The sequence below is a fragment of the Macaca fascicularis genome, chromosome 9 (genome assembly GCF_037993035.2).
Source record: "Macaca fascicularis isolate 582-1 chromosome 9, T2T-MFA8v1.1".
Classification (NCBI taxonomy): domain Eukaryota; kingdom Metazoa; phylum Chordata; class Mammalia; order Primates; family Cercopithecidae; genus Macaca; species Macaca fascicularis.
Genome location: NC_088383.1, coordinates 133,274,976 through 133,288,683, shown reverse-complemented (window position 1 = coordinate 133,288,683; position 13,708 = coordinate 133,274,976). Strand labels below are relative to the sequence as shown.

The 13,708-nt window shown below is 43.9% G+C and overlaps 1 long non-coding RNA gene across 1 annotated transcript in view; it reads left to right on the top strand.

The window, feature by feature from the left end:
- Positions 1–12,652: 12,652 nt before the first annotated feature.
- Positions 12,653–13,708, top strand: part of LOC135965205 (uncharacterized) — an 84,861-nt gene continuing 83,805 nt past the window's right edge. The window contains exons 1-2 of the long non-coding RNA XR_010578116.2: positions 12,653–12,893; positions 13,465–13,642. This is a non-coding gene — a long non-coding RNA (uncharacterized lncRNA). The remainder of the gene's footprint in view (positions 12,894–13,464; positions 13,643–13,708) is intronic.

Below are 13,708 nucleotides of genomic sequence, written 5' to 3'. Positions count from 1 at the left end.
AGTTGAACAATGAGAACACATGGTCATAGGGAGGGGAACATCACACACCAGGGCCTGTTGTGGGGTGGGGGGCTAGGAGAGGGATAGCATTAGGAGAAATACCTAATGTGGATGATGGGTTGATGGGTGCAGCAAACCACCACGTCATGTGTATACCTATGTAACAAACCTGCACATTCTACACGTGTATCCCAGAACTTCAAGTATACATTTAAAAAAATTCAAAAAATATGCATGTTGTTGTAAGCCACTAAATTCTGATGTGGTTTGTTACACAGCCAAACCTAACTGATACTATTGCCATGTAGCAATCCACCCCCACACTTAATTGCTTAAGGCAACCATTTGATCTTGCTCGTGGATATGGGTTGGGGATTTGGACAGGGCACCGTGGGAGCGACATGTCTCTGCTCCATGATGTCTAGGGCTTCGCTGGGAAAACTCAAGGCTGATGACTTGGGGTATTGGCAGCTGAGGACTGGAGTCACATGGAGGCATCTTCATTCATGGCTGCTCACTGACATTGTCTGAAACCTGGCATCACGGCAGGGGCTGTCAGTTGGAGCCCCTACGTGTGGCCTCTCCACGTGGCCTGAGCTTCCTCACAGCATGGTGGCTTCCGGGTACCTGGCCTTTAGTGGATGCCCAGGCTCCAAAAGCGGATACCAGCTAACAAGGTGGAAGGCAGATGCCTTTTATACCCTAACCTTGGAAGTCATGCTGCGTCACTCCTGCTGTCTTCTGTCCATCCCAGGCCAGTGACAAGCCCTCTGCTCCCCGGAGATTCAAGGGAAGGGAATTAGACTCCACTTGGTGGGATAGTGGTGAGGTTCCCAATGAGCATGTGTGGGAAAAGTGCACTGTGGTCGCCCTTGGAAAATACAATCCACTACTCACTGTCTCACCTGGTCCCCGCAATAACCCAGTGCCGGTACTATTATTATCCCCAGTTTGCAGATGAGAAAACTGAGGCCCAGCTCATTGGTCATGGGTGCAAGGCAGCATAGTGAGTGGATGTTGGAGCTGAGTCTGGCTCTAAAGCCTGTGCTTTACCCAAGCCCCTCTACTGCCTTTTACAGAATGCCTTTTTGTACTTGTTTGCTGGCTCAGTGGACTTCCAATTCCTCCGTTTCAGCTTCCTGCTCTGTCTGCACTGTAGCGAGTCACTGTCCAAGAAGCATCTGCACTTCTCAGTGTCTCTTCTGGCTCTGTCAGGGGTCCCTGTCAGTTCTGGGAGTGGCTGATGCTCAGGCTGCCTCCTGCCCGATGAAGGCACCTGTAAAACGTGGTCATGTGGGAATGGCCCAGAGAATGGGAGGTGGGCAGAGCCCTGACTTCGAGCCCAGGTGGGGTTTGGAGGCCGTGCGAGAGGTGGAAGCAGCGGCTCAATGTAGGCTTCCAAGGCCATGCAGGGTCTCCGTGCTAAAAGCAGGATTAGGTTGCGTTCCCTAATCCCGAAGTAATGGAAGTGAAAACGTGTGGACAAGCGGGGTGTGGTGGCTCATGCCTGTAATCCCAGCACCTTGGGAGGCCGACGCGGGCAGATTACCTGAGGTCAGGAGTTCGAGACCAGCCTGACCAACATGGTGAAACCTTGTCACTACTAAAAATACAAAAATTAGCCAGGCATGGTGGTGCACACCTGTAATCCCAGTTATTCAGGAGGCTGAGGCAGGAGAATCACTTGAGCCTGGGAGGCGGAGGTTACAGTGAGACGAGATCACACTGCTGTACTCCAACCTGGGCAACAGAGCGAGACTCTGTCTCTCTCTTTCTCTCTCTCTCTCTCTCTCTATATATAAAATATATATTATATGTGTGCATATATAATATATATATTATATTTGTGTGTGTATATATACACATATATATAAATTTGTGACTGACCACTGCCCTGTCTCCTACAAACACCGATCAAGTTTGAAGGTACCTAGCTGGTAGACAACTGAAATCCCTAGAGGATGGAGATGGGGGTCAGATCTCTGCACTTCAAAAGACCTTTGTTTCCTGTGTTACAAAAAGAATTATTATGTGAGTATTTGCAGCCCTGTTTCCACCTCTAACCCTCCTCCCAGCCCACTCAAAATTCTTCCTTTGCCCACTGGCATTATCCTCCTGTTGAAGGACCCAGGCTGGGAGTGGGGTTCTGTGAGAGGGTTTTGGATTTTTATTGACATATGAAATACACTTGTGATATGTGTTGATGGACAAAATACCCACTAGCAGGAGAATGGAGGACAGGTGTCACACAAACTACAGGACGCTCCATGAAATGTGAACTTCAGATACACAAAGAATACTTCCCAGGGTGAGTATGTCCCACAATGTAAAAGCTCATGTGTCCTAAGTGTACAGCTTGACAAATTTTCACAAAGTGTGACCAGCCCCCAGATCAAGAGAGAGAACATTCCAGGCTCCCAAAATGCCCCTCGTGTCTCTTTTCAGTAACTACCCACCCCACCCATTAGCTTGACTTCTTACAGCGTGGATGAGCTTTGCCTGTTTTTGGAAGATCACACACAAGGCACCATCCAATTTGTATAATTTTGTGTCTGGCTTCTTCTGCTCTTCCTTACGTCTGTGAGAATCACCCGGGTTGTACACAGCAGTTGCTCATTTTGGGTGATATTGCTGTATGGGACCTGCTTGTACTATAAAAATTATTGTCGCCTTTCTGAAATTCACATTTAACGGGGCATCCTGTATTTTATCTAGCAATTGTATTCCATTCTCCTGTTGATGGACGTTTCGTAGTTTTCAGTTTGGGGCTATTTTTAATAAAGCTGTTATGAATATTCTAGTACATATCTTTTGGTGAACATATGGACATATTTCTTTTGTGCATTTACCTAGAAGTGGAGTTTCTGGGTCATCAGGAACACATATGTTCAGCTCGGTATATCCTGCCAGACACTGTTCTAAATGGGACCAATTTATACTCCACCAGCAGCCTGTGAAAAGTCCAGTTGCTCGACATCCTTGCTGATCTTGGTATTTTTCTGTCTTTTTCATTTTAGCTGTTCTGCTGGGGGTGTTCTGTTTTAACTTCATTGCTGTTTATCACTGATGGTTCGTGGAGCTGAGCACCTTGTCCCGTGCTTAGTGGCCCTTTGGGTCTCCTCTCTCAGGAGGGGCCTATTCCAGCATGGTACCCATTGTTTGCTGGCTGTTGTTATTATTTTCTTGTGACCAGGTCTTGCTACATTGCCCAAGCTGGATGCAAACTCCTGGGCTCAAGTGATCCTCCTTTTCAGCCGCCTAGTAGCTGGGATTGTAGGCCACTGGGTCCAGCTGGCCCATGGTTTTCTAGGAATGTCTGCCTTTTAAGAAATTACTTTGTAGGCATTTCTTAAATGGTCTGGATACAAGTTGTTTGTCAGATATATGTCAAATATCTTCTCCAGGGGAGAATTTTGGAGAAGAGCTGAGAGAGAACTTCTGGTTAGTTGTAGGCCTTGCAGGTAACTCAGAGGAGGAATTGGGTGGGAAGAGGAGGAGTAAGAAGTGCTGCGGGAAATGAATTGCGTGTCATCTAATGGCCTTGGAGAGGCACAAGTGAAGACCACAGTGTGTTTCCTTTGGCTGCCTTCTTCATTCTGAGAATGAATCATTTGGGACCCTGTGGTATATTTAGATGGACATGAGGGCATGGATGGGTTTCCCTGTATTGAGCTTATCATGCATCTTAAGCTGGGAAGCACTTCCTGCAAATGTGTCTGTCTCCACACAGATGGTATTGCATATTTCCGTACTCTGAGGGCAGAGGTCACCCTTCAGGGAATGGAGATCCCTATTTTGCATACAGGTATGAACATCTAAGAACAGACATTAGATAAGAGTAAGTTGTTTAGTATTTGAACACCAGTGGACTAAAAGTTACACTTAATTCATAAATCAAGACTGCACAGCAGATGATATTTATGGCAACTCTTGCTGGAGGAAATATTAAAAGTTGTAAGAATTTTAAATGCTGTAACATAAAATGCTACAATCTCTGGTCATAATTGATGACTTCCTCTTGTATGTATTGAATAAATTAATTTCACTGCTCTATAGATGACATTAATATGCTTTTATAATTAATTTAGTTCTGAGAGCTGCTTTGGGTGCCAGGATTTTATTGGAGGGAGAAAATGGCTCAAGGAAGAAGGTGAGATGTGAAGAATAATTTTGAAATCAGATAAAGAATAACATTCTAATAGGAAGTAGCATGCTTGGCATGACCCTGTTGTAAAAGAAAATACACCAGGAAATTGCTCAGAGGCAGATATTAAGGTCATGAATGTGTGCATGTTTATGATATTGCTGCCTTTTCATTGGGATTCTGTATTAGTTTGTTCTCATGCTGCTAATAAAGACCTACGTGAGACTGGCTAATTTATAAAGGAAAGAGGTTTAATTGAATCACAGTTCAACATGGCTGGGGAGACCTCAGGAAACTTACAGTCACGGCAGAAGGGGAAGTAAACACATCCTTCTTCACGTGGTGGCGGGAGACAGAATGAGAGCCAAGTGAAGGGGGAAGCCCCTTAAAACCATTGGGTCTCGTGAGAACTAACTCACTATCATGAGAACAGGATGGGGGAGACTGCCCCCATCATTCAATTATCTCTACCTGGTCCCCCCCACAACATGTGGGGGTTATGGGAACTTTGATTCCAGATGAGATTTGGGTGGGGACACAGTCAAACCATATCAGATCTTCATGTGCTAGTCTAGCGGGTAAGAATGGAGTATTATAGAAAGCCTGCCCCTCTGGTGGGGATCATGGAACTGCCTCAGAACTCGAACCTTCTGTGTCTCGAACCTTCTGTGTCTTCCAAAGCTGCTCTCAATAGCAGGATTCTGAGGCGCCCAGGACGGGGCACTAAATTATCAGGATGCCAGCTTCTTAGAAAGCAGACTCTTTCCCAGTAGGTTTCTTACAATGAAAATAACCAAAATATAACACAGAGCTCATTTTATCTTGCCAGGCACCGTGCTAAATTCTTTGTATTTATTTTATTATTAATAATCATTTCTTTAATCTTAAAAAAGCGTTTAACTTATTAAGAATGCATGCTTATTAGATCTTCTTTAGAAAATATAGTTCGACAAATTCAGCCATAATTTCACCCCCAGAAAGTGTCATTCCCACTGCTCTGGTTTAGGAGGGTTTTGGAAGCTAGAGCCCTGTACACTGGTGGATATTAGGCCAGGCCTTTTTTTTTTTTTCCCAAAAGTTTCCCTTTCCAAAATGTGAAGGACTAGTAGTTTGCTTGGAGAGAATCTTTTCTGTTTTCTTCTCTCTCCAGTGCTTGAGTATAAGATATTGCTTGATTTGAAAAACTGTATTTCATTAAAAAGCCCTCAAGACATGGTCAGTTCAGATGCAATTGTGGGAAAGGAAAATGATATTTTTCTATTTCTGAGAAGCACGAGTTGAGGGCTCAACACACAGTGAATGCCCAGGAGCCGACGTTAAACAACTGAAAAGATTAATTGGAAAGAGGGATCCCCAAACACAATTTCCCCTGACTTAATATTTCACTAATGAAGTCAACCCTGACTGAGCACAGGCCACATGCCGGGCACAGGGAGGGTGCTGGAGGCTGCTGTGTGGTATCTACCTGTTGTGTATGTGTTGGGCATACATGTGAGTGCATGTGTAGTGGTGTGTGATGTGTGCATCTGAGTGTGTGTGCGAGTGTGACTTGTGTGTACTCACGTGTGTGCGAATGTGTGCTCATGCGGTTGTGTGTGTGTGTGTGCAAGTGTGTGAGGTTGTGACTCTATGAGTGTGTTTTCATGCATGTGTGTGTGTGTGACTGTGAGTGGGTATGTGTGCGTGTGTGCAGGACGAGAGGAGCAGATGCAAAGGGAAATAAATGCTGCTATGGGAGCCCAGGGGGCTTGCCAGGGAGACTGCATGAGACCTGCACACGGCACTCTCTTCCTTTGATTTGCAAATCCCTCCTGGAGCTCCCTTCCCACCTCCTTTCCTCCTCTATTGCTCTAAACTCTGAAACCAGAATTGCTTGGGGTTCTTCATATAACCTCTCAACAACCCTACCCTTCCAAGGGAGGACAAACTGACTTTCAAAGCCAGTATCCCCAATCTCAAGTCCTGGTCCCTCAACTGGACTTGTGGCAAAATGTTTAGAGAGCATGGTAGGCAGCCTTCAAGATGGCTGCCTCCTGAAATTCAGGCTTTTGTGAGATCCCCTCCCCTTGAGGATGAGCGGGGCCTGTTGATTCTCTTCTCTTCATATTCATAGAAGATGGCAGAAAAGACAGAATATGACTTCCACGATTAAATTACAAAAGGACTTCTGTCTTAGTGATCTCTCTCTGTCTCAGATCGTAAGCTGCCATGTTGTGAAGACACTCAGGTGGAAAGGCCCTGTTGTCATGTGAGGCACTAACTCTCAGTACCTCGGAATGTGACTATAATTGGTGATAGGATTTTTAATGAGATAATTAATTAAAATGAGGTCATTAGGGTTGGCCCTAATCTATTATGACCAGTATCCTTATATGAAGAGATTAGGAACAGAGGGGAAGACCCTGTGAAGACATGGGGAGAAGATGGCTGCCTACAGGCCAAGGAGAGAGGCCTCAGAAGAAACCAACCTAGCAACACCTTGAACTTGGACTTCTAGCCTCCAGAATTGTAAGAAAATAAACATCTGTTGTCTAAGCCATCCAGTGTGTGGTATTTGTTACGGCAGCCCTAGCAAACGAATACAGGCCCAATACCATGTCAGTGAGCTTGGAGGTCCAACAGCCACATGAGTGAGCTTGGAGTGGGATCTCCCAGCCCCTATCACACCTTGAGGTAATCACAGCCCTGGTTAATGACGCTCCTGCTGCCCGTGAAAGAACCTGAGTGGGAGGTGTCAGTGAAGGCACATCTGGACTCTCGATCCACATGGTGCCTTGGCTCTCCTGTGAGATAGTGAATGTTGGTTGTTTTAAGCTGTTGAGTTTTAGGGTAATTTGTTTTACAGCAAAGGAAAATGAATATGCCTCCTCATCCTTCAGGGCTAGCATGACACATATTTCGTTGACGGAACCAAGGCACTTTTGAGGGTGAAAAGAAATTCTAAAATAACAAGAAATTTATATATTTTGGAAATATTTCTTGATTGACAAGTTGTTTTTTATTATTTTGGTTCTATAAATGGTTCTACAACAAACTATTTTCAACAATAAAATTCTTTCTAAAACAAAAAGTAACAGCTGGGCATGGTGGCTCATGCCTATAATCTCAGCATTTTGGAAGGCCAGGGCCAGAGGATCACCTGAGCTCAGGACTTCGAGAGCAGTCTGTGCAACATGGCAAGATTCCATCTCTACAAAAAATAAAAAATAAAAAAATTAGTTGGGCATAGCAGTGCCTGCCTATAGTCCCAGCCACTAGGGAGGCCAAGGTGGGAGGATTGCTTGAGGCCAGGAGTTCGAGAAACATATGGTTAATGAATTTGAAATTATTGACATCTGTACTCCGCTCTTCACTATAGATCATAATATTTTGAATTGGGAAAATATTCTCTCTACAGATGTTGAGGCCCTAGTCAACTCAAGGGAAATGAAGGATATTTTCAATGCTAACTTTTTGACGTTAAAATGTGAAACTCTTTCAGCCTAAATATTTTACCATATCCTGTCTTTTTGCCTCCTTTCAGAGTAACTTTCTTCAGCAAATATTTTTACAAGACAAAATTCATCAAATAAGTCATATTTATTTGTGATTCTTTCAAATGCTTCGTTAAATTTGGAAGCTGCAAAGTTGTATGCTTTCTCAGTTTCGTGCCCTCCTGGAACAACATATTTCTTTCTAATTAAAATAGAAGCTCCATCAAAAGAGTCTTGTCACAAGTCAAGATATTCTGAAATATCATTATAGAATTTCCACGTTGAGGTGTAATTGTTTAACGTGCTGAGTTTCTCCTTTTTTTTTTTTTTTTCTTTTAGGGATAAATTCCAACGTCTTTTCATTTGTAGGCTTTGTTTTCAATTACTGCAATTCTTTCAAAACTTCAAAAACTGAAAGATCATGTGTTGAATAATCTGATCAAGCATCTCCAATTTTTTGAAAAGCATGTATCCAAAATTTAGAGGACTCATTTACAAAAAAGTTTAATATTGTCACAGGATACTCAGATTGACTTCAAAAGCTCAAACTTTTCTAAAATCTGATATATGGCAGGCAGCAAAGAGAGAAAGCACACGACCCATGCTGTAGCATGGTTTTTTCCATCTTTAATCAGCTTTGTCACAAAATTTTTGTTATGTAGCATATATATATATATAAAATTTGTAAATGTTGGCAACTACAGCTTTTACTTAAATTGTTAGAATATCACAGTCTATTTGGAACCAATTATAAATTATATGTGAACCATCACCAATTCCAAGTAAATTTCCACTTCATAGGTTTTTTAATTTAGTAAGAATACTGTTTTTACCATGACATCGTGCTTTACCAAAAGCTGTATTTTTATTATCATTGCAAAACAAGTACTATTTAGCCTCAATGTCAACCTTTAAATGCAATTTACAATAGTATAGCATAGAACTTTATTTTTCTTCCTGGAACTTTTAATTGTTTTTCTTTTCTTTCTTTTTTAAGAGATGGGATCTCGCTCTGTTGCTCAGGCTGGAATGCAATGGCACTATTATAGCTCACTGCAGCCTCTGTCTCCTGGTTTCAAGTAATCCTCCTTCCTCAGCCTCCCCATTAGCTGCCACTACAGGTGCTTATCACCATGTCTGGCTAATTTAAAACCCTTTTTAGAGATGGGATCTTGCTATGTTTTTTTCTTTTTGACAAGAGAACTACAGTATATACCTCGATTATGTCTTTAAACTATCTAGTCTCCAACCCTACCTTTTGTTAAAGAAAATGAGAAAATGTTCTCTTCTTAAAGGTTCCCCACCCCACCTCTGCCCCTACTCCCCCACCCCTAGGGTTCTCTTACCCCTTGTTAGGATCTGGATAGATTTTTTTTTCTAGTTCTGTTATCTAGAAGTTTTTCTTTGGATGCCTGGGATATGTCTACCCTGTTTTTAGAATTCCCATATCTTTTTTCTCGCTTAGATACCTTCTTCATTTTGCTGGAGAATATCCTGAGAGTATTTTTCAAAAAGAATATTCGGGATGCAGATTTTTAAGTATTATCGTGCCTGAAAATGTTATTTTGCCATACACTTATTTAATAGTTTTTATTCAAAAACAGAATTGTAAGTTTAGAGTTTTATTTCTTTAATGAGAACTTGGGATCATTGCTCTAGTCTGGTTTTCAACGTTGCTGATAAGAAGTCACACTCCAACATGATTATAATTCCCTTGCCAATAATCTGTTTTTCCCATCTGGAAGCTTTTAAAATCTTCTCCTTGTCCTTGGAGTTCCAGTTTTCATGACAGTTTATCTGGAGGCAGGTCTTTCTTCATTTATTCTGCTTGGTATCTAGAAGGTCCGGTCAACCAGAAGATGTGTAGATTCCTGCAGTACTTGGGAGATGCTATACTCTCATTTGTATAACGTATATATTTTCTCCATTTTATTTTTTCTGTAATTCATAGTAAATGAATATAGAACTTCATAGATTGAGCTTATATATCTCAGGTGTTTTCTCTTGTATTTTTCTCTTTGTTTTGTTGATATATATTCTGAGAAATTTCTTCAACTGTACATCTTTTTCCATGAAATTTTTCTTTTAGCAATTGTACTTCTGAGAATTCTTTCTCGCTTTCTCATCGCTCCATTTTAAGCAGAGCCTGTTTTCTTTTTAGGGACACAATACCTTCTTGACTTTCTCTAAAAGCACTAACTTTTTAAAAGTTCCTTCCTGTTCTTTGCATTTTGTTTGTTTGTTCTTACCTTCCGCATGGTTGGTGTCCTTCATTACCTGGTTTGGTTGTCGTATTTATGAAGAGAGAAGGGGGGAGTGATGAACATTTGGAGTTGGTGGGGGTTTCTTCGTCTTTAGGGCAGATGCAGTTTGGTACCTGGGGGGCCTTAACAACCTGAACATTTATTGATTCCTTCGGCACCTGGGAATGCTATTCTATCGTTTATGTACTTTACACATTTTCTCCATTCCCCCCGCCTAGAATTCCTACTAAATTCTAGTGTTTCCCCCAGAGCCTTCTGCTCAGAGTGGGAGTCCTGAGAGCTCTCTGATGTGGTGGGCAGGGCTGTTGTCCGGTTGGTTTTATACTGGTGTGAACAGGCAAGGAACAGGCAGGCCAGTGGGGCCCCACCTGCCAGGCACTCACACACATATACACACACATGCATGCACACACACACACCACACCCCACCCTCTGCTGCAGGGAGCCCCATCATCATGAGATGGGGGTCCGGGGCTCAGAGCTGGGGTCATAAAACCTGTGCGGAATTAGAACCCTGGTGATTCTGCAGCCAGGCCGTGGCATTGTGAGGAAAAGGGGCAGGAGGGCTTAAGGGAGGCTGGGTGGGAGAATAGAGAAGACTTGTGGACTGAAGAGAGAGGAAGGGGGAAAGCTGGTGAGGGGCCATCACAGATATAGAATGTGCGTGTGTGTGTGTGTATGTGTGTGTTTGGAGGGGTAGGGGACAGCTGGGCAGGGTGGAGGGAAAAATGCCTCTCCAACTCTGGACCAGGCTCCGAGGGGCCCTGGAGGTGGATAGGCTATAGTTCCTCCCCCAGTGCTGCCCCCTTTCTCCCCTGACAGTGGCCCAGGAGATGCCCTCTGTGTTTAGGGCAAGCGGTGCCACCCACACTGTGCTCCAGTGAAGGTCATGATGCCTTGTCACACACATGAGCTTATTTCTTCCTAGCTCTTGTGCCCTGAGTCGGAGCATGGACCTAGGTGTTACCCAGACTTGGGTGTGGCCCTTGGCCCTGCTGGTGACCTCAGGCAAACTGCTTAACCTCTCAAAGCCTCAATTTTGTCATGTACCGCTGGGACAATCACAGTTTTTGTCACTTAACTTTGCAAAGCCTCAGGTGCAGCGATGTTAAGTGGGGGGCTGTGATGCCCACGTGTTAGGTGGATGTGAGGGTGAGAACAGTCATGGGCAGAAAGCCTTTGTGGTGTCCTTGTGACACTCTTGCTTCCACTTTAGAGTTGAGGAAGCTCACCCGGGGCTCAGGGGCTCTCTCAGCATCACCAATGGACCCGGGTTCCATGGCTGTGGGTAGAGAGTCGGGTCTCTGGATCTTGGGGGCTTCCCCTTCTGTTTTGCCTGTTGAACTGGACAGAGCCTCAGAACAGCCCAGAATTCCCATGTTGCAGAAACGCTTTCCAAATGGGGAAGGTGTGACAATTCCTGACACCTTCCCCAGACACGGGCAAGGCTTTACAAGGGGATCTCACACCTCTGCTGAGCCCTGGCAGGAGGGAGCTGGCCTTGACCTGCCCAGCACGACAGAGCTTGACTGCAAACAGCGATTGTCTGTTTTACAGCCCAATGGCTGCTCGGTGAAACATGTTGTGATGCTGAGCTTGCTGGCTTCCTGCACACAGTTCAGAATTTGCAAGTAAAATGGATTTTGTGTCATTCACACTCATCTGGAATTCGAATCAGCTCACCGCTGCCCAGCTCCCCACTGGTGTTGGCTGCAGCTGGAGCCCGCTGTTCCTGGTGTGGCGTGCTTGCTCTGCAGGCTTGGGGGAGTGTGGCAGCTGAATATTGGTCCAGTTACGGTTACGGTCACGGTTACTGTGTGCAAAGTGTTTCCACCGCTGGCTTGTGTATAGGCCTCCCATAACCCTGTGAGATGGACAAGCTGGAAACTGTGCCCATTTTCCAGGAGAGCCAGGGCCAGCCTCATGGGCCTGAGGCCTGTGCAATCGCAAAGGGCCCTGTGATCAGGCCCTGAGCTTCTTGGGTTAATGCTCTTCTGCCATCATCTTGAAATTTTAATAATTTTATCTTTGAACTGGTGTTTTGCAGGTGAAGTCTAATGGGACCATGGAGTGGGCACATGAGCTGGAGATTCATGCAATAGACATGCCTGCTGTTCCTTGCTGCCTCATCAGCATGTCGTATTCTTGATGCCCCATGAGCAGAGTGTTCCAGGGAACCCATGATGCATGGAAGCGTGACTCAAAGTGAGTACAAGGGATGCGTGTTGTATGCACAGCTGAGTGAGCAAGGGCATAGACAGCCCTGACAGGCCACACTTTCCATTCAAACCAGAACTTGCTTAGAATGCAGAAAAAGGGCAGCGATGTTGGAAGAAACACAAACGACCAAGGAAACCTGTCATGCCTTTTCTTACTCATGTCTCTTCCCTGTGTTAGCCAAGCACTTACACCGAAAGTGATGACACAGAAGGAAAGGGGAAGACGGAGCAGTCATAGTTCCTTTTTGCTTCAGTTCTTCCTTACCCATCAGTAAGGCAAAGGCAGAGAGTGTTGGTAGAATGTGATTCTATCCAGGAGTGAAATAAAAACAGAAAGCAGTTGAGTTTTTTTTTGTACAGCATTTCTACTGTTCTAGCAACGACAAAAATATACTTGTACTTACAAAATATCAGATACAAATTATAATTCTGACGATTTCCCGTATGAGTTAAATGTTCTTATATTTGTATCTAAAACTGGTATTGTGCAATGTAATGATGAATGGTAAAATTCATGTTAGTAATTAAAAATTTTAATTTTTCTTTACTTAGAATGGCATCAAGGCATCAAATAGCAAATAAAAAGTATCACGACAAGATGAGAGAGAGAGACTGGAAGAAAGAAGAAAGCTCTATATTTTAGTAACTTCAAGGACACTTTTTTCCTGCTTTTTGAAGAAGAGGTCCCACATTTTCAGTTTGAACAAGGAGCCCCACAATTGTGAGAACAGCCTGACAGAGGGCATGGAGACTGAGGATACGAGGCCCACTCAGATCCCAGAGTTATTAAGAGGTGAGTTGGGGTAGAATGCTGGACTCTGATGGAGTCTAGGAGCAGGATCAATGATGGAGATGATGATGAGGATGATGGCGTTGAAGAAGATGATGATGGTAGTGGTAATGATGGTGGTGCTGGTGATGATGATTATGATGTTGATGGTGGTGGTGGTGGTGATAATGGTGATGATAATGAAGATGGTGGTGGTGATGATGGTGGTGGCAATGATGATAAATGATGGTGATGAAGATCATGATGATGGTAGTGGTAATGATGATGGTGGCGGTGATGATGGCGGTGCTGGTGATGATGGTGATGATTGTGATGGTGATGATGATTATGATGATAGTGGTGATGATGGTGGTGGCAGTGATGATGAATGATGGTGCTGAAGATGATGATGGTAGTGGTGATGATGATGGTGGTGGTGGTGATAATGGTGATGATGATGAAGACATTAATGGTGATGACGATGATGGTTATAAAGTAACATTACTGAGCTAAGCATGATATATGACACATGCAGTAGCTCACTCATATTCTTGGCAATCTTGGGAGGTAGATATAACTACCTTCTACTTTTCAGAGGAAGAAACCGGTGCTTTGAAAGGTTGAACAACCTGCCCACATCACTTGACTGGCAAGCAGCACAGCCAATCACCATGGACCCACAGCCTCAGCCACCAACTTCTCTCTGTCCTGCCTGCTGGGGTAACACAGCTAATTCTTTTGCCCCTGTCTCCTTGGATGTCAGGCTCCTCCTGGTAAGAAACAGTGCCATTTATTTTATTTATTTTTCTTTTAAAATCATGCATCATGAGATTCCTCTT